The sequence below is a fragment of the Ambystoma mexicanum genome, chromosome 2q, assembly GCF_040938575.1.
Source record: "Ambystoma mexicanum isolate Mex_15411 chromosome 2q, UKY_AmexF1_1, whole genome shotgun sequence".
Taxonomy (NCBI): Eukaryota; Metazoa; Chordata; class Amphibia; order Caudata; family Ambystomatidae; genus Ambystoma; species Ambystoma mexicanum.
Genome location: NC_090924.1, coordinates 475,683,867 through 475,703,504, shown reverse-complemented (window position 1 = coordinate 475,703,504; position 19,638 = coordinate 475,683,867). Strand labels below are relative to the sequence as shown.

General features: G+C 42.9%; 1 protein-coding gene across 2 annotated transcripts in view; it reads right to left on the bottom strand.

The window, feature by feature from the left end:
* CARD11 (caspase recruitment domain family member 11) overlaps positions 1-19,638 on the bottom strand; it is a 1,247,701-nt gene that overhangs the window by 1,190,801 nt on the left and 37,262 nt on the right. The gene's annotated exons all lie outside the window — the stretch shown is intronic.

Sequence of the window (19,638 nt, the reverse complement as noted above, 5' to 3'; positions counted from 1 at the left end):
TCGATCTCCTCTTCCTCTCCCTCTTCCTCTCTCGGCCCCCCTTTGGCCATCTCTACCTCTCTTCCTCCTTTCTCCTCTTTCTCTCTGACAACACCTGACGAAGTCTCTAGACAAGTAGGATCTATGAAAGTGTCATCCAAACAGGTGCTCTCCTGCTCCCCATGAAACATTAAGAACCATATCGACACCCTCACTCCAGCCTTGACCGATTTCTGTAATCACTCTTTCCCCTCTCCCATTAAGCACTCCCTTATGCACCCACTCCTCAAGAAGCTTTCTGCCGATCCTGCCTGCCCGGCAAACTATCGCCCAATCTCCATCACCCCTTTCCTGGGCAAACTGTTGAAAAAGTTGGCAATCTCCCAGCTTACTCTCCACACGGAATATGTTGGTTGTCTCCATGACCATCAGTCTGGCTTCAGAGCTGCCAATGACACGGAAACTGCTGTCCTGTACACCTGTGATTCCAGCATTGATTTCAGCATCTCTAACCTTGATTCCAGCATTCCTTCTGTCCTCATCCTCCTTGATCTTTCCTGTACTTTCAACACGGTCAACCGTGCCATCCTGATCAATCCTGATCAATCGACTCCATGAGAACCTGGGCATCACGGATCAGGCCCCTGAGTGGCGGACCTCCTTGCTCTTGGACTGCCCCTCTCAGGTCCAACTTGGTCCCTTTCTCCCTGCTCCATCCTCTCACTCTGGTTTTTCAACCTCTATGTGGCCCCTTTGACCTACCTGATCTCTCCATTCTCCTCTAACTTTCAGTGTTATGCGGATGACACTCCGCTTTCCTTTAGGCTCCCCTCATACTCCTCTCATCTCTCGCTCATTCGCGACTGTCTATCCGCGATTCAGGATTGGTGTGCCTCCAACGATCTCTGCCTTAATGTCAGAAAGATGGAGATCCTTCTCATTTGGACTCCTGCCCCTGCTTTCCCTCTCTAACTCTGGCCGTCCACATTGGGCCCTCTTCCTTCGCCTTCCTGTGAGGCAAACAACACTGGTGTCATCTTTGACTCCACTCTCTCTTTCTCACCTCACATCTTGGACGTCGCCAAGAAGTCCCACTACCAGCTGCTCCTCCTCAAAGGGACTCTTCCCTTTCTCACTTTCCCCCAGAAGCTCACTGTCTGTAGAGCCCTGGTTCTCTCTAGGCTGGACTACTGCAACAGCCTCTTTCTCATTCTGCCTTCCTCTACTATCCAGCCCCTGCAACTAATCCAGAACAGGACTGCAAGACTTACCCTTGGCCTCAAGCACAGGGATCGTATCTCTCCAGCCCTGAAATCTTTCCACTGGCTCCCAGTTGCTGCAAGTATCAAGTTCAAGACCCTTTGCATTGTCCACAAGGATTTCTGGGCCCGGGGCCCGCACTACATTCAACGCTCTCTTCCAAAATATCTTCCTTCTCGAGCCCTTCGCTCAGCTACTACAACTCTCTAAGGGTTAGACGCTTCTCCAGGAAGAGAGTGGGGTGTAGATCTCTCTCCTCTGCAGGTGCCTCCCTCTGTAATAGCCTCCCTTCCCCTCTCAAGCTTTAGTGGACCACCTGAAGTTCTGGAAGCAGCTCAAAACCTTCCTCTTCTCCTCTGCTTTCTCTCTCTCCCTCCCCTGCTGGCCTACCTGACCTACCTGTTTGCTTTACCGACTGGTTGCTTGGCTACCCTCAGAGTCTCACTGAGTCGAGGTTCTTTCTTGATCAGTCACCCTTGCACTGCCTCTGGTCCTACCATGCACTTAGGGGCTGTAACTGTAACCCTACAGTCCCTTGTTCTCCTTGCACTACCCAGAGCTGTGCTGCCCTGACAGCACTTACTCAGCCTTGCTGCCCTGTTTTTCCCCTCCGCTCTCCCTTGAACTTCCCCCGTCTCTTTCCCCTTGTGCTTCTTGTTATCGCACTTCCCTGATCTGAATGACACAAGGCCTAGTAAGATTGTTTGTCTTGTCCTCCCACTATCTTCCACCCCTTGTCTTGTCACGCCAAGAAACACTTGTGTGCAGGTGCGTTATAAATGACTTATATCATATCATTTGATCACAGATGTCCAGAAAAATATACAATGCCGCAGTAAGAAACGGCTAGACTGGCAGCACCCACATGGCAGTCTAGCCAGGTAATTCACTTAGCAGGTCTGCTTTATCATAAATGCCCCATTAAAAAAAGTCATACCAAACTGAGGAATGACTAGCCTGGCTGCACCAAAATGCCTCTCTAGCCACTAATACCACATATCATGCCTGCTTAGCCTGGACATGGACAGCCATTATAATTTGTCATACAATCCTGCCCCCCCACACATCCCCTCTCCCTCCCACCCCAACCTCCAAAATCAGCTCCTTGGCCCAGAATTACCTCCATGTCCCTCTTCCTTGCCCCAGAGCTTACGGTTGAGGCTCCTTGCCTCATAGGTAAGTACTGGGATGAGGAAGAGTGGGACTAGGAGCAATGAAGATTACAGGTAGCTAAATCAAGCATTACCTACATGTACCTCTACCTCATCTCAGTACTTGTGTATGAGGCAGAGTGCCTTATACACAAGTACTGTCTCATACAAACTGGGACGAGGACGAATAGGGCTAGGAGTAATGAAGATTACCAATAAGTAATCCAGGCATTAAACACAAGTATTGCTGAAACACCATTGAGTTGACTGGGATTCAGCACTCCCCCCACTCCCCCTGAAATGTTGGTCTATGTTGACTAGAACTGGCTGACCTTCATAGCAGTTGCCAGACAGAAAAGGACACATATGTTAAACAGCACATGGGTTTCTCTGTTAACAAGAACCCACAAATTACTAACATAAAGTAATTCACTGTTAGTACCTGCATTCAAGTGCCATTTTTTTTTAGGCAATTGAAATCGTGATGTGGGTTTAATACTTGCATGCCAGGGGAGTGATTGGAAGGGTAGAGAGGGAACAGGCAGTCCATAAGTGGGTGCTTTAAACCTTAAAGGAGAGAGTTAACTGCTTGTAACATTGAAGCTGCACTAGAATAGTCTCATAAAAAATGCATAAACAAATTAGATGACCCAAACAAATAAGTTTGCCCCTCCTCCACCGCCCATGAAGTTGGCACCCCTCCCAACATTTGAAGGGTTAGCCCCCGAAATGTAGGTTTTATTGCGCCCCTGAACACAAGCACACACACCATTCACCATATACAGACACGCACACCAAGCCATCCATACATTTAAGTGTGAATTATTTCACCATACAGGCACACCCAGGTAGCCATCCATACATTTAAGTGCGCACCCTTTCACCATACAGGCACACCCAGGCAGCAACCCTAACATTTACGTGTGCACCCTTTCACCATACAGGCACACCCAGGCAGCCACCCATATATTAAAGTGTGCACCCTTTCAACATACACTCACACACGCACACATCATGGGGTTGAGGGGAGCCCTAACACTTAAAAAAGAAATTGGGACTCATTACAACTATGCCGGACTGTAAACAACGGTGCTGGTAAGCTTACCGGCATCGTTGTTTCCGGGCCGGCATATTACAGCTCTGCGGGCGGTTGCCGTCCTGCCCGGCAGGTCAGACCTGCCGGGCAGAACGGCACCCACCCGCATAGTTTTCACAGACGCACCGGCACCGTTATTATTAACGGTGCCGGTGCTTCTGTGGTCCCCATTCCCATAGAGTCCGATAGGACCATTTGCCGGAGCCTGACTTCCCAGACCGCCGGGGTTGTAATCCCCCGGTGTTACCGGGAAGTCGGGCGCCGGTAAATCATTACGGGTCCGGTGGCAACCTGCAGGTAGCAATGGCACGGTTGCCGCCAAACCCGCAATGAGGCCTATCGTTTTTTTTTCAAGTCACTCTGACTTCATAAAGAAATCATTTCTGTTGAAGAAACCATTTCTTTATAAATGCAGAGTGAATTCAAAAAGAAAAAAAAAAGATTTTTTTTTGCAAAACAAAAAAATTCTACAAGTCCTGGGAGGGGCCCCCACATGTGCTGGCGGGGCCCCCCGCATCGCGGGGCCTGCGGGGGCCCCTCTTACACCAGTGTATCAGATATAACTAGTAGGCTGGTAGCGAGTTTTGAACAAGCATAATGCTCGCCTCCGGTCTTGTCATAGAATGAAGATTGCCCAGGCTTACAGTGCAGGGTAGTCTTGATTCTATTAAAAACACGGAGGAGAGCATTATATTCCACCCAAAATGCCAAAAGTCCTGATGTTCTGCATGTGAGTGCATACTGTATAAGAGCTTTAGAGCATTCCCACCCTCATTATTTCTTCTAAATTCCTTGTTGGAGACGACCAGAAAGCGGCTTGAGAAGGGCTGAGGGATCGAATGGTTGGATCATGGAGAGTGCATGTTGTCCCATTGGACCAGAGCTACCTGAGTATCGAGGGACCTGTTGAGAGTTTCTAATGTTGGAATGGTTCGCTTGGAGCAAGTTGGACATTCATAATGGACGCTCCCGCCCGACACTCCGGTATCCTTGATAAGTCCATAAATATTCCTTTAAAAGCACATGGGCCTCACTATGTAGGCTGTGAACCTTCTGCAGTGGCATCTACTTATTTTCCAGCACTGACTGCTGCAACCTCCACCCCATCCACTTTATCTGCTACTGCCACATCACTGCTATCCACCTTGGCAGTAACAGCTTCTGCACCATCCACCAGGATCTAACCTTATCCACTGCTGCCAACACCCAATCTGCGGCAGTGTAAAATGATGTACTGCCAATGCCACAAGTGGATCGCAGTGGGAGATGCCACCCTAGATGACTGGGCACGGACCCTTTCACAACACCAATCCAATTGCCACCACTAGGCATATATATATATTTTTAATTGGCAATATCCCCCCCCTTTTTTGAAAAAATAAAAACCAAAACCCCCACAAAAAAACAAAATAAATTGTTCATATTTTTCCTCCTTGTTATAAGTGTCAACCCTAAAGTTCATCCCTTCCAAGTTCCACCCTCCTCCTTCCCTAAGCCCCAAAATTGCCTTTTTCAGGGCCAAACTTTCAGTTATTAAAATAGACAATAAAAACACAGACTGTATAAATGGATCAATTACACTTATATGGTCAATTTTATAAAGTATGTGTAAAAAAAGCCAATTTGTTTGTGTTTTTTATAATAGCCATGGGATATGATATAAGTCATTTATAACACGTCTGTACACAAGTGCTTCTAGGTGCAACAAGACAAGAAAGGGGAGACAAAGGGAGGACAAAACAAACGATCTTGCTACGCCTTGTGTCATTCAGATCGTGAAATGATAGGTATGATAGGTACCCTGGCCTGTACCTGCAGGTATAATAAAACATAAAAAAGGGTTGTTTCTTTCTTTCCACATACATCCAAGACTCTATTTGTGTCCCTTCCACCATCCCACACCAAAAAAGTGCTGCTCTCCCTCCATGATGCCCGCTACTCCCCCCTCCCCGAGCACTGTCTATTTTTCTATTATGCACTTACAATTGTAGCTGCAGATATAACATTTGACAGTAGTCTTGGATATGCATGTTTTAAGTGCATGTATTCGAATTTAAAAATATTAATTCTCTAAATACTATGGTGTTCGGTACATGTAGTTTTTTACTTCCCTAGGAGATGAACACCTATATATGCCTGTACAGTACTGCTCTGAGGGCAATTACAGCTGTTGAGTGGCTCTGGCATGCTCAGGCTTTCTGCAGCATTCATGGCAATTTAGGGCCTGTTTTTGTAAGCCAACATCTGATCTACCAGTTACTTATATAGCAAGAAACAGTTTTGTTGTTCTTAGTCAACCAAATTTTATTTGATTCCTGTGTTTCTTAGGACTTATTTCCCCCCTCTTAAATATTTCCATCTGTTGAAAACCTAACTTCTGCAACCATTTGAGCTTCATTATATAGTCATGCTTCCTACTGAGAATCATTAACCTGTATAACTGCACAAACAGCACTGCCCTGTGTACATTTACACATTGGTGTGGGTGTTGCACAGTAAAGCATTACCATCTTTACATTTAGGAAATGAAAACCCTACCTTTTTGGTACAGCTATTTGTTTTTAACACTAGATACTAGAACTCAGGTGTAACTTGAAATCTCTGAAAAATATGGTTTTAGCAAATGCATGTTTCCCTCCCCAATGAAATGAACACCTATAAATAGCCAGACAGTACTACTATGTTGGTATTTACAGATTTTGAGTGAGTCTAGCACAGCCACGCTTTCTGTAGCACTTATCTCATTGTAGGCCCTGCTTTTGAAAACAAACTCTTACCTGAGAATTTCCACCATAATATGAAGCAGTTTTTTTGCTCATTATGAGTAAAATTGAACTTGAAAACCTGTATCTCTTACTAAATATTTCTGACCTGGCAAATATGACTAGCGCTTTAAAACCTAGATTTCCCTAACCAGTCCAGCCTCATGATACAGTAATGTTTCCAATTATTAATCATTTATATATTTAAATGCCTAAACAAAGCATCTGTGTGTACATTTGCAATGTTGGGGTAACTGTTTTCCAGTCAATCATGACCTTCTTTAGATTTTGCAAATGTAATTTTGCATTCTATGCATAGTCTACCTTTTTGGTTCACCTCTTTGTTTATCACACTGTATAGTAGGTCACAATTGCAATCCGAATTCCCTAAATACGATGGTGCTCAGCAAATGTAGATTTCCCTACCCAGTGAAATGAACACCTATATAAGCCTCTACAGTACTGCTATGTGGGTAGTTAAAGATTTTTAGTGGCCGTGCAATACTCAGGCTTTCTGCAGCATATATCTAATTTAAGGCAAGCCTAAATCAGATCTAACATTTACTTACCTACCAAGAAATAGATTTTTGTTCTTAGTCAACAAATTGCATTTGATTCCTGTGTTTCTTAGGACATATTTTCCCCCTCTTAAATATTTTCATCTGTTGAAAAAACTTTCTGCAACCAGTTGAGCCTCAATATATAGTCATTTACTGTGAACCATTAACCTGTGTAAACTCGCAAACAGCAATGTTCTGTGTATATTTAATAATTTGGGGTGAGTGTTGCCCAGTAAAGCATTATCTTCTTTATATCGAGCACATTTTATTTTACAGCATAATCATAGTCTACCTTTTTGGTGCAGCTCTTTGTTTTTCACACTATATTCTAGGAGTCAGCTACAACTGGAAATCTCTGAAAAGTATGGTTTCTAGCAAATGTACTTTCCCCTCCCCAATGAAAAGAAGACATATAAATTCCCATTAAAAAAATGCTCTATGTGCATTTATACATTTTGAGTGGCCTTGGCTCTTATTGTACGTTTCATTTTTAGAGTTGTAGTAGTGAAATGTATGTACTAATTTTGTTTCTTTCTGTACAGTATTGGTGAAGAATGCCTTCAAAGATGCAGACTCTATGCGCCAAGAGGTCGGATCGCTTGCAGGGACGTAAAACATTTAAATTTGAAAATGTTGATTTTCATATTTCATGTTTTGTGCAAACGTGCTCTGATGCAATGTACACATGTCTGTTACAGATCAAGTATTTGAACAAGTCCAAATTGAGACAGAAGACATGTCAACTAATGAAGTATATGGAACCAAGCACATTTCAAGTCACCCTGAAAATAGGAAACCTGTACCAATATCGTTACTGCCATAAAAAAAAACTTTAAAGAAAATACAAACATGAACTTCTTTAGTTGTTAGAAAGAGGAAAATGAATATTCATTAAAACATTCCACTCTTGTGTACTCAAAAATATTTTGAGAAGAGTGAGTGAATTTAAAATCCAGACATGTGGAGTAGGGTTTTCTGCAAAAGAAAAAGATGTGTTTTGCGGAGAGTGGAAACATACTTCTCAAACCGAAAGATTTGTTAATTAAGAGAGTTGCATTCAGAATAGCAATGCGACTCTTGCTATTAACGAGAGTGGATGTGGCTACAAACTAAAAAATAATGTGATTTCTGGAAATTAAGAATTCCTACAGTCAATAATTAGTGAAGTCGAAACATTACTACAGTGTGCAATAAATGTAAGAGAACTAGGGTATTGGCATCTAATTCTTTGTGTAATATTGACAAGTTTTCTTGTAACACCCTAAAGAGATTCTTGCAAATGTTGCACAAAAATGATAATGTACAAAGACAAATCAAGATGTTGCAGAGAATAGATGATTGTGAAGTTTGTGAAAAATGGGACTTCTGGGTCATTTTCTAGCTTGTTTTGACAAATGCAGATGTAAGAGTCAGTTTCACCATATACGAATGCTGGCTGCACATCATACCAAAATGTAATTTATTTATGCATTTATTTATTTATTTCTATAGCGCCGAAGCCCTCAGGCATCAGGGCACATTAGATGAAGACAAGGACAACAGAAAAGTGACGGGACAGTAGAGTAAAATACTGGTCTGAGTAGATTACATTACATGGTCTTTAGTATTCATGCAGGTCCTCTATTTGAACAACAGTGTCTTCAGTTTCTTTCTAAAGGATAGGCAGTTAGATTCTAGCCTTATGCTGTTTGGGAGCTTGTTCCACTTAAATGCCGCTTTGGTAGGGCATTGTTCTGTATTTTAAAGATTTAAGATGTAGTTCATATTGGGACAGCCACATTTAAAAAATCATGTGGGTGGCTACTGCCTTTGGGTATGCTTCAATGTAAAGACATCATACAAATATGATGTTGGGGTGCAGGCAAAGATCACTGGATCACACAGTCACTTCAGCTGCATCTGTGTCAGCAGATGTGTCTAGTTTAACTACTAGTTGGTGGATTCTCTGAAGTACCTCCAATTCAACTGGGCCACTTTCTAGAAAAGTCCAGAAATGTATTGTGGGTTTACACTCTGGAATTTCTCCAAAATAAACTATTAAAAACAAGGATACTATTTCAAATAAATAAATTCAATGTTGCTGTACATTATAGAAAATTGTCATTAACTTATGTGTGCATGAGGCCAAAATAAGAATGCACACACATTTTAATAGAAATATTTTAATGACAATTTAGAGTTAATTAGTATACTACTAACAATGTCAAGTTTTCAGAAAAAAGGGAACCCACTCTCCATCCTGGGCCCCTATTGTTGTCTTCTTTCCAGTTGAAAAACCAATTTAACTGATAATTCAGACTGGATGTCAACATTTCTATTTTACATGGCACTTTGAGCTGCAACAGCTTGAGGAACATTGCATGGTTTAACCACCAGTTGGTGGAGTTCCTGAGATACTTGAAAATTGCAGTTTGCAATTTGGTTGACAAGGAACGGATGGTATTCTGCAGTTATATGAGAGGCCCGGTGTACATTAAAATATTAACAAAGCAGAGAATTTAAGAAAACAAAGATTGAAAGATGAAGTATATATTGGAGAATGTTGTCATTAACTTCTTATGTGTGTAGGTGGGCAGAAGAGGGAAGCACACAGATTTTACAAGAAGTATTGAAATGACATTTCTAAAATAATTAGTATAGCTTGTAGTCAAAATTAAAGTAATTAACTGTCCAGCTATTATTTAACATACTAGTATGACTATACATTAAAAAGCTTTACATCCAAATGAATTGTACAATCCCCTGCCATGGTATATATATATATATATATATATGTTTTTCATTTCTTTTTTTTTTTAGTTTGTCTTTACAGTATACATGATACCTTACACATAAGTAAAAAAGACAAAATATCAAATTATATCGTACAAACAATAATACACAATACTTCACATTTCAATCACTTTATATTATTCCTTAACATTTAATTTATATAAACAGTAAAATATTCTAAACCACATCTATAAAAACAATATCCTAAAATCCCAACCACAAACAGCAAAAAAGGAAGGAAAACATTGTGTATCTATTAAAATCCATTTGAGTAATTATCAAAACGTAAAACCTAAGACCTAGGTATCACTGTGATGATTGTAATTAACTTTATTATGCTATCAGACTATACAGTATCTATTTGCCTTGATCCAGAATGCATTGCAATTCTTCAATAAAAGAGCAACTTGAGTGCTAGTCATGAATCAATCCCACAAACCCGTTGATATAACCGCTGATATGTAATGTACAAATGGTCCCAAGAATATTGCCCTTGAAGAGGCAGTTTGTGAACATTAGATAACATCGTGGTATAATGTCTCTAGGCAGTCAAACTTACAGAGGGTCACCTTCAGAGTTCTTTGGGGATTCCCAGTCTCAGACCTATAACCTCCAATGGTGGGGGACAATTTAGTCTGAACCTTACATACTAGGCACAATACTGATGGGAGGGAAACGTATGCAGATACAGTCTAATATCTGTCATTGGGTGACAGAAAATATTTCTATTTCTATGTACTGTCAATCTGTTAAAGTCGCCAATGGCAGTAATCTTGTCCCAGTGTTTAATTTAATTTTCCATAACCCACTGAGAATCCAAACATTCCATGTCCTCCATTGTCACAAAACTGATACACAGTTTTTTAAACATGCAGAGAAAAACATTAGAATCTCTGTTCAACATTTCTCCTAAATATGAACCCAGACTGGGTTTATCCATGTTCGTCACCTTGGTGAATAATAATTCTTTTTAAATTGTGCCCACCAAGATTGTAAACCATGTTCTAGTCGAATAACATGTATAGGAACAGATTTTGACAAACTCAGAACTTGTTTCAGGATCTTACCCTCAAGTGAATCTAGATATGTTCTACTGGTAAAGTTACTCAACTATGTTCTATATAACAACATGGATGACACTTTCAAACAAAAGAATTCAATAAAAGGAACACGAGAGAAGGCTCAAAGTCTATTTTTTAGCCACTCCATTAGAGTTATGCATGATTTTACTTTCTCTTTCAAATGATTTTTGTGCCTTTCAAGTACTTTTTCGTAGAGATAACAAAACCCAGATAACACAATGATTCGACCTCTGCTACTTTTGCATTGTTTATTGTCCATATATACTTTTTCCTGTTTCTACTGCAACTTATGGTCATGATGTATGATTTTATAGGGTTGATTGGCAATTTATTATCACTTAAATAAGACACAACGCCATTGTTTGTCGCAACCCCGATGGTGTGTAGTCTAATAAGATCAAATCATCGTCATATGCAATGCAATTCATTCTCAATTCTGTACATTTTCGTGGCAGTCCACCCCAATCCCTGCTTACATCCTACAGATTAGCCATGTCCAATTTATTTGTTTTTGTTTATTTATTAAGTGTCTATGGTCAGACATGACCTTTACACTTTCCAAAAACAGATACAAAAAAAAACAGGGAGGGTCAAGCACACATCCCTGATGAACCTCTTTTTCCATTGGTATGCAACTTGACTGTCACTGTCAGTGTTTAGCCTAACCTTCACTACATAATTGGAATGCTGTAGCTGTAACATTCGTAAGAGGCCCAGGTCTATTCCCCACCCTGTCAGCTATCTCCACAACGCAGTTATATCTACATTGTCAAAAGCAGATGAAAGGTCAAGAGCTGATACATATAGAGTTCTTCCTGTTTCACCCCCTGGTTGAGACATACACGCAGACAATGCTAGACAACTTAATTCTGTACCAATTCCTTTTCTGTACCCAGTCTGCAAAGGAATACATCTCTGTGTACTCTCCACCCACTTGGTGAGATATTTTAATACTGAAGTGGCTAGTATTGTTCATGAGTTGTCAAATGCAAATGGTCAATAGCTTGAGAATTAGTCTCTGTTACCCTTTTTAAAAATAGGAACAAGGATTGCTTTATTCCATAACAGTGGACCGTTTCCAGATCTTACAAACTGGGTAAACAATCTAAATAAGATCTTCGCCCACAAGTCTACTTTATTTTTCACCAAGCCATTTGTAATGCCATCTGGGCTGCATGCTCCAGAATTCTTTAGCATTCCTATTATGTTTCCTATTATGTTCTCAATATAGGTTCTATCAAAACCAAAAGTCTGTTCAGGCATGCTTCTGTTATTTAAAGTTGGAAACGTGACAGATTGACTTTTTGTCACATTTAAACTTAGTCGTAAAATAATTTACCTACACACCTTCAGGCACACAAGAGGACTGATGTTTTAGTTGTGCCTCATTTTTTGTATTTAATCTCCAACTTATTGTTCTAGCATCCTTGTTTATTATTTTTGCTATGACATCTTGATTCTCGGTTATGTTTTTTTTTAATCCTGTGATGCCGCAACCAGTTCTTATAGTTCTGCTTTATTACCTGTGTTACCACTTTTTTTCACTCCAATCCAAGAGATTTGATTTATAATTCCTCCTAATAGTGGTTCTCGTCTCACACTTTTTTAAGCTAATAACTTTGTCAAAGTTGTTCCATTTCTTAGCTGCAAAAATCTGTTGTTCCCAACATGGTTGCGGGGAGGTACTTGTTTTTAACATGGATAATGTTTTAGACAATTCAGAAGGAGGACAGTGGCAATTCTTCTTTCGCTTAGATTGTCCCACCATTCCACTAAACAACATTTTACCTTATCCATGTTTTTGCGAAATTGGGATACTCTAATCCCAGATGCATATGTGACTAAATTATTGCATCTTGATTGCTTTCCTTGTCCTCCCCTAGCTGAAATATTTGTTTTTGTAAAACGATGACATAGTTATATGTCTTAGTTTCCTTGTTAAGGTTGCATAAACTAATCAACAAATTGTGCATGTATTAAAAAAAAGGAAGTCTTTACAGGCATGAAAGATTGGCTTTGTGTATATAGTTACATATTTTTATGATATTTTTATTGTACATATTTTCTGTAAATAAAATGTTTTGTTGCTAAAGTGGGACATTAAGTAGAGAAAGACATGTTGAAAGGTTTGTCTGCAAAGCTACCTTTGGCAGGTGCATGAACCAATCAAATTGCTGCACACCCATTCGGAATTTGCTGAAACAGTACTAGGTTCACAGTAACATAAATGCTCACTTTGTTTTTCTTCATTTACTGACTCTTGCCCCATAAGCATCCTCTCCAAACCACTCCCCATACCCAATTAAATGCTCCTAACTCTAACTATAGCTACAACTAGAGTGCATAGTTTCATGGTACAGAGCTATAAAAATGGAAGTGGAGCTACTATCGAATGTCTGGCTTTTGTTTCCATGGCAGGCCTGGCTCTCTCCAGTCACTGCTGCAAACACAGCAGTGGTGGTAGCGGTATTAGCATTTTTTAGAGTTTGCTTTAGGATGCTAATACCAATATTTACACATTCTGTGGTATATATGGTATCTCTGTCAATCTATACCTATATACATTGATTTCATGTATTTTCTATTCTATACCTGAATCTTTCCTTATTAAATAAAGATTGTTAAATAGATCATTGCTATTGTTATAAGGCTATGTATTATTATTTTCAAATAAGATCTTTTTTCAAACAAAATAAACGTTGTTGTGTGAAGTGTGGTAGTAAGAGTATATGTTGTTGCAAGAAAGTGACTTTCATATTCAGAGGTGTAAGTACTGAGCTTATATCATGTAAAATGTGATTAATTAAAGGTGTATGTTTAAAGAATATTTAATATAATGTGTGACATGTTTGAGGTCATTTATTATAAGGTGTATGTTATTTCTATTTACTATGTGCTGCATTTTGAAAGTGCATTGTAGGTTTGTTAAGTATGTAGTTTGTGTGCATTGTAAAACCATACCTATGTTCTGAAGACATTTTTGTAATTGTCAATTCTGAGGGTGAGTTAAGGTTCCCACAATGCTGGTTTTAGTTTATGCTATGCTTCTTGTTAATGTTGGATTTACTTATGTTTGATACTAGGTTAAACTGTAACCTTGGCATTCACAGTGGTATTCACAGTATTTAGAGACTTTAGGTTTTTATAAATAGTACTTTATGTGCTTTTCCCACTAGTTTGTTTCTTAAGGGAGCATAATTTGCATGAGGAATTTGTTGACAAATTTGTATTTGGTGCAGTGAGTCATCTTGAGCATTTTGCAGTACACATTTAATTTTGTGGTATATATATAATATTTCATTTTGAATCTCTAACCCTACTGTGCTTTTAGGGCAGCCCTACAGTGTATTGGGTGTAGTGCACCATCTTGTGTGTTTTGCAGGTCACTTTGTGGTAGATATTTCGTTTAGTTTTTTCCCTTCAGCCATTCTGTGCATGTACAGCAGCCCTGCTGCATGTTGGTTGTGGCTGATTGCCATGTGTGTTTTACTGAATTGTGTTACTTTCACTGATATTTTTCAAGTTATAATCTGCTTTTCTATAGTGTTGTCCCCCTGACCCTACTGCACATGACTGAATGTGTTTGTATGTTTTAGGACTGTGGATGTTTTTGTGTATTATGCAGTATATTTTCTCATTCTAGTTTGCCTCTCTGTCCCTCCCACACATGTAGGGCAGCCCTATTGTATATGTAGTTCATCCTTACTGCATACTATGTGCAGCTGATCATCTTGTGCATTTGAGGAACAGTTGTTCTTTTACTGTATGCATTTAATTTAGCTTATCACTTTGGGCCTTCTGGTGCAGCAGATCATTGTTTACGTTTTGGGGATTTATTTAATTTTTGCAGTATGTTTTGGTCATCCATCTGACCCTACTATGCATGTATGTCAGGCTGAGTGCATGATTAATTTGGCAGATCTTCAAGTGGGTATTGCTTTGGTCATTTGCTTCTTCCTTCTCCCTCGCATGGCTCTGCAGAGCCCTTCCTGGTATGGCCTGGACACCATTAAAGGACCACACAGTCCACCCTCTCTAGGTCACTTCACCTCTTCCTGGTCCCTCCCAGGTCAACAGCCCAGGGTTTGCTTCTTCTGCTCTTCAGCGTCCTCTTCGCACAGGACATGTCAGCGTCGCATGGCTTCTTCTACAGCCCTGGTTCGAACTTCCCAGGCTCCAGTGACAATCTTCACTGGTCCCTTTTCTGTTTTTATTAGGACACTATGGGCCTTCTCCAGTGTAGATGGACCGTCCTTTGTTTGTTTCACTTGAGGATTCATGACTCCTTGATCTATCTTCTTCGTCCCAGTGCAGTTGGCTGCCAACCACTGAGTACTATACATGGCTCTTCCATTCTTCTTCTTCCCAGTGCATTTGACCTGAGTAGTTGGATTCTTGGAGGTATTACAATAACAGATAATTACTGTTTGGGAATGACTTGAGGGGTCTTTAAATGCTCTTGTCAACTCCTCATAAGGGGATCTGGGCAGTTCCTGGATGGAACCGAAGTCCTTGTCCCCAAGAGGGGAATCTCTCCCTGGTAGGTCTCTCTTTCCACCACCCCTAGAGGGAATGTTGCATAGCAGGCTCCTCTCCCCAGCCTCACAGTGAAGTGATCCCCTCTGGGGAGAAGTGATGAGATTCCATGAATCGTCAAACCCTCCATGTCTACTGTGCATGTAACAGCCCAGTGTATGTTGGGTGCTGCCAACCATCTTGTGCATTATGGCAAACACTTTTATGGTTTATATTTCATGTCATTGTGTTTATCCAATAAGATTGGGCATGATGATTTAGAGATATGTGTTTGTGTGCTTGTTTGTGCATGTTTGTGTTGGGGCCTGCAAACGTTTTTGTTTTTTTAAACTCATTTTCAATGTTTGTGTGGTCTCTGCACTTACTGACCATGTATGAAAATATCTATTTTTTTGGGCTTTAAAAAAAATGTGTGTATGTTTATTGGGGGCTGCAGATGTTTTTTTCATGTCTTTTGCAGAATATTTTTCATTCTGTGGAACATTTTTGTTTAATTTTGTCCATCCAACTCAGGTGCGTTTGACGGAATAGTGGGGCATGTGCGCTGGGGATATGAATGTTTTGTGCATTTTGCATTTTTATTTAAATTGGTCCATTTGATCCTATTATGCATGTAAGGTGTCTCTGTGTTTGGTGTGGCAGATCATCTTGTTTGTTTATTTTTGCAGTATATTTGTATTTTGTTTTATCCCTTATCAGTACTGCACGTGAAAGATTAGGCCTTTGTGTGTGTGAGGGGCAGTGGATCTTGCTGTGTGTTTTGCTGTATATTTGTCAATCCATTCGGCCCCCATGCATACTGGGCATGTACACAAATGTCAGTACCATTTTGGGCTTAAACATTGCGTGTGTGTCTCTGTGTGTGGTTGTTGGGGGATGCAAATGTTTATGCGCGTTCTGTTGAATTTCTGTTTATTGAATGTTGTCCCTTCGACCTCACTGAATTGAGGTTTGTGTGAGTGTGAATATGTGTGTGTGTTTTTTATGTGCACAGCTTTGTGTGTATTGTAGCTTTGCATGTTTTTGTGTGTTTGCCACAATAGTGTTCCTTTTGTTCTGTTCCTCTAACCCTACAGCACGTGTACAGTGCCCTTATTGCATGCATTGTGTGGCAGAGCATCTTTTGCATTTTACATAATATATTTTAAGTTTCATTTAGTCCCTGCATGGTTACTACACACGAACGATTTAGGTGTGTGCATGTTTGGACATTGGATGTTTCGGGATGCTTTGCAGTATATTTGATGTTTCAATTTAGCCACTGAAATATCAATAGTTTTGTGTGCTTAAAAATTGTTTGTGTTCCGCAGGTTGCAAATGTTTTTGTGGAATATATTTGTGTTTCATTTTGTCCCTCCAATGATGGTGTCCTTGACTGACTAGGAGTGGGTGTTTATGTTTTTGTGCGTTTGGCAGAATATGCTTCATTTCACAGTATATTTTTCATTTTGTTTTGACCTTACTGTGAATGCCTGTTTGCCCTACTATGTTTTGATGTGGTGGATAATCTTATGGATGTTATGACATATATTTAATTTTGTGGCACTTTTTTCACATCATTTCATTTTCCCCTCCTGCTTTACTGTGCATGGCTGAATGGGGTTGTGTCCCTGTGTTAATGGCTGATGATGCTTTTGTGCATTTTGCTGTAAATGTTTAAATATGTTTGTTCTTCTACGCCTATTGCACATGTTTTTAAATGCTGACCTATTTATCTGACCTTAAAAAGAAGCAGGGTAATTCATAGAAAATCGCACAAAAGTGGCGCACTCGACTGGCGCACAGCATGCCCGTGCGAATGTCTGCACCAGCCGCGTGCACTAAAATCGATTTCTGCGCACAGCGTATTCATGGATTTTCGCATCCAAAACCAGCCGTGGCGCAGCGTGGCACAGCGACCCTGTAGCAGCGCCAGTTACGCCCCCAAGAACGCCCTCACGCAAGGAAAAGCCTTCAAAATCCCCAAATAATCGAAAAGGGCTGCGACCAGTACACAGGGCTGGCAAACAGCAAACGCCAAGCGGGGAACGTGTATAACAGGGGTTCGTGGGAAGTATCGCACGTGATTCCAGCAGGGTACGTGTAATTCAGGGGTGTGCGGGAAGTTCCACACGCGATTACAGCAGGGTACGTGTATTTCAGGGGAGCGAGGGAAGTTCCACACGCGATTGGCCCCGTGCGAGCAGGGTACGTGTATTCCAGGGGTGCGCGGGAAGTTCCACACGCGATTACAGCAGGGTACGTGTATTTCAGGGGAGCGAGGGAAGTTCCACACGCGATTGGCCCCGTGCGAGTAGGGTACTTGTATTTCAGGGGTGCGTGGGAAGTTCCACATGCGATTGTCCCCCTGCGAGCAGGGTACGTGTATTTCAGGGGTGCGCAGGAAGTTCCACACAGGCGATTTCAGCAGGGTACGTGTATTTCAGGGGTTCTGGGGAGTACTACACGTGAATTGGCCGTGTGGGTCCTCCCAGGTGTTCGCTCTACAACCTCCACGGCCCCTGCAGGCAGCCCACACCACGGGGGACTACCCTGCACCCCTGCTCATGTCCCGCACACAGCCCATCCACCATGGGCATGCCCCCCAGCCAACCCACATGTCACCTTGCACTACTGATCAACAATGCATGTCTCCCACCACCCCCACCCCCCAGCAGTGCAGGGGCAGCCACCACCAGGCCCCCACCCATGTCCACCACCACCCCCACCCCCCAACCACCAGGGGCAGATTCCACCAGGCCCCCACTCATGTCTACCACCACCCCCACCCCCCAGCCACCAGGGGCAGCCTCCACCAGGCCCCCACTCATGTCTCCCACCACCCCCACCCCCCAGCAGTGCAGGGGCAGCCTCCACCAGGCCCCCACCCATGTCTCCCACCACCCCCACCCCCCAGCAGTGCAGGGGCAGCCTCCACCAGGCCCCCACTCATGTCTCCCACCACCCCCACCCCCCAGCAGTGCAGGGGCAGCCTCCACCAGGCCCCCACTCATGTCCCCTATTACCCCCACCCCCCAGCCACCAGGGTCAGATACCATCAGGCCCCCACTCATGTCTCCCACCACTCCCACCCCCCAGCCACCAGGGGCAGATACCATCAGGCCCCCACTCATGTCTCCCACCACCCCCACCCCCCAGCAGTGCAGGGGCAGCCTCCACCAGGCCCCCACTCATGTCTCCCACCACCCCCACCCCCCAGCCACCAGGGGCAGCCTCCAACAGGCCCCACTCATGTCTCCCACCACCCCCACCCCCCTGCCACCAGGGGCAGCCTCCACCAGGCCCCCACTCATGTCTACCACCACCCCCACCCCCCAGCCACCAGGTGCCGCCTCCACCAGGCCCCCACTCATGTCTCCCACCACCCCCACCCCCCGGCAGTGCAGGGGCAGCCTCCACCAGGCCCCCACTCATGTCCCCTATTACCCCCACCCCCCAGCAGTGCAGGGGCAGCCTCCACCAGGCCCCCACTCATGTCCCCTATTACCCCCACCCACCAGCAGTGCAGGGGCAGCCTCCAACAGGCCCCCACTCATGTCCCCTATTACCCCCACCCCCCAGCAGTGCAGGGGCAGCCTCCAACAGGCCCCCACTCATGTCCCCTATTACCCCCACCCCCAGCAGTGCAGGGGCAGCCTCCACCAGGCCCCCACCCATGTCTACCACCACCCCCACCCCCCAGCCACCAGGGGCAGATACCATCAGGCCCCCACTCATGTCTCCCACCACCCCCACCCCCCAGCAGTGCAGGGGCAGCCTCCACCAGGCCCCCACTCATGTCTCCCACCACCCCCACCCCCCAGCAGTGCAGGGGCAGCCTCCACCAGGCCCCCACCCATGTCTCCCACCACCCCCACCCCCCAGCAGTGAAGGGGCATCCTCCACCAGGCCCCCACCCATGTCTCCCACCACCCCCACCCCCCAGCACCGTGGAGCACCTGCCAGCAGGCCCCCACTCATGTCCAACTCATGTACCCCAGCCCACATGTCATCACAATCTAGATCCCCGGTCCCCATGGTCAGCCTCCAAATGCAAAACACCCACCCGAGTATTGCATCCACCCACTCAGAAATGGAAACAACATGATAGAACTGCAATTGCAAGTTTGGAAACGAACACATGTCCCTCACATACACCCAATGGGTGTCAGTGAATCTCCAAACCCGTATCATGATATGCATGAAACCAATGAGATGATACTACACATTGAAGTTTGATCTAAAAATATGTATTAAAGAAAACAAGAATTGAATCAAAAATAAACTAACAGAAATGTGAATTTAAAAAAAGTAAAAAGAAGCATGTCCATGAAAAAAAGCTAAACCAAAAATCAGAATCCAAAGGAATGGTGTCCAAAGTCACAGTCCTGAAAAGAAAATCCAATGTGAAATTATAATAGAAAGCCATTGCTCCATGGGTAAATGGTAAAACAAACGAAA